The sequence below is a fragment of the Austrofundulus limnaeus genome, unplaced genomic scaffold (genome assembly GCF_001266775.1).
Source record: "Austrofundulus limnaeus strain Quisiro unplaced genomic scaffold, Austrofundulus_limnaeus-1.0 Scaffold563, whole genome shotgun sequence".
Lineage (NCBI taxonomy): Eukaryota > Metazoa > Chordata > Actinopteri > Cyprinodontiformes > Rivulidae > Austrofundulus > Austrofundulus limnaeus.
Window position 1 is genome coordinate 179,464 of NW_013952965.1, and position 2,330 is coordinate 181,793.

General features: G+C 44.7%; 1 protein-coding gene across 2 annotated transcripts in view; it reads left to right on the top strand.

The window, feature by feature from the left end:
* LOC106530813 (poly(rC)-binding protein 4) overlaps positions 1 to 2,330 on the top strand; it is a gene marked incomplete in the record, with an annotated part of 57,034 nt that overhangs the window by 1,074 nt on the left and 53,630 nt on the right.

Consider the following 2,330-nt stretch of genomic DNA (forward strand, 5'->3'; position numbering starts at 1 on the left):
CACACACACACACACACACACACACACACACACACACACAGACACACACACACACACACTGCTGGGCGTGTCAGCCTCTTGTTGGACTGATGCTCAGTAATCAGAAAGGTCTGACCTCCTCCTGCTCCTGCAGGACTCTGGTTCTCAGAGGGACTCTCAGGATCCTGGTCTGGACTCTGTGCTCCAGATCTGATTTTATTTATTTCAAATCATATTATTTGTTCAAAGAGTCTTCATGTTTAACAGCTGGTGGTGAAACAATGTGCGCCACCAACAGTACGACAGAAATATCAACCAATCACTTTAATGTTGACCTCATTGTTTATTTTTATTGGTGAAAACAAACAAAGAGAAAAAGTTGAAGATGTTTGTGTTGTGAGGTGTAATTTAACCCTTTCAGAGCTGTTGTCCTGCAGCAGGGTCTCTGAGGGGGGCTCACTGTTCCTGTCAGCAAACAGCAGCTCACATAAAAGTGTTGAACTGTGACCTGGTGTTCAGCTTCCAGCTGTCTGATGCCTCCTGCCTCCTGCCTCGGCTCAGTGAGGTCCTGCAGCAGCACCTGATGATGTTCACAGAGAGCTGAGCTGCTGGAGCGGAGCAGAAGAGCTGCTACTGCTGCTGCTGCAGCTGCTACTGCTGTCAGGGAGGAAGCTGAACATGCTCAGGATCATACCTGTTCTGTTGACCTGCTGCTTTGATGAGGTTCATCACAGCATCCTTTCATCCAGACTTGAACATGTTGGTCTGAAAGGCTCAGTTTTCTGTTTCCTCTTCTGCATCGACTCTATTTCTGCTGTGATGTACCTCAAGGCTGGATTTTAGGACCTACCGTGTTTTTTCTAGTATAGCACAAAAAAATTTAATCCATAAAGTTGTGGGGTAGTACTACAGTATACTCAGATCAATATTTTTCTTATGTATTTTAACTGACATATCGACCTCGTTCACAAACTACCTGAGTCCAGAAATGAGACCACGTGGTAAAAAGTTGTTGAAGCGAGTTTACCTCTGACACACCTTCCTGCCTCTGAGCGAAATAGTAACAGATCCAAACAGGCAACATGATGTGGGGAAAAAGAAAAAAAGCAGTCCTTCAGCTCAGTAATGATAATGAACTAATGATATTAATGTGTGACCGGACCGCTCCTGGAACAACAACAAACACATGGTCGCCTGTAATGGCTGCCGTCTACCGGTGTTCTGTAAAAGATGGTCTGCCTGACATAAGACACACAGGACGAGATCGTTGAGTGGGATTCTGATGTCTTTATGACAGAGGAAGAATACTTCACAGTGAACACTGTCTGGTTCTGGTTCTGGTTCTGGTTCTGGTTCTGGTTCTTCTGGAGGTCACTTCCTGTTAAAAGGGAGTCATTCCTCTCCACTGTCACCAGCTGCTGAAGATGTGACTCAATCTCTGAGACCAAACTTGTATTGGGGCGCCTGTGGTAGAGTGGTTAGGGGAGTCGTCCTGGTACCAGAAGGTCGCCGGTTCGATCCCTGTCCAGTCGACTCAGTCGTTGTGTCCTTGGGCAAGACACTTCACCCACCTTACCTACTGATGGTGATCAGAGGGTCCGGTGGCGCCGGTGCATGGCAGCCCCACCTCTGTCAGTGTGCCCCAAGGCAGCTGTGGCTACAATGTAGCTTACCATCATTAGTGTGTGAATGTGTGTGAATGTGTGTGTGAATGTGTGTGTGCATGGGTGAGTTTCTGTTAGTGTGAAGAGCTTTGAGTGTCCTGGATGGATAGAAAGGTGCTGTATAAGTACAGTCCATTTACCATTTACCATTTACCATTCCATTAAGTTGTTTTATTATGAAAGTTTTGAGCTGTGAGCTGAAACAACTCGAAAAAACTGAACTGACATGTGACATATATGACATGTGACATATATGACATGTGACGTGACATATATGACAACTGACGTGACATATGACATGTAACGTGACATATGACGTGACGTGACATATGACATGTGACGTGACATATATGACATGTGACATCCAGTATATGACATGTGACATATATGACATGTGATGTGTATGACATGTGACGTGACATATATGACATGTGACATCTATGACATGTGACATATATGACATGTGACGTGACATATATGACATGTGACGTGACATGTGACGTGACATATGACATGTGACGTGACATGTGACGTGACATATGACATGTGACGTGACATATGACATGTAACGTGACATATATGACATGTGACGTGACATATATGACATGTGACGTGTATGACATGTGACATACAGTATATGACATGTGACGTGACATATATGACATGTGACGTGTATGACATGTGACA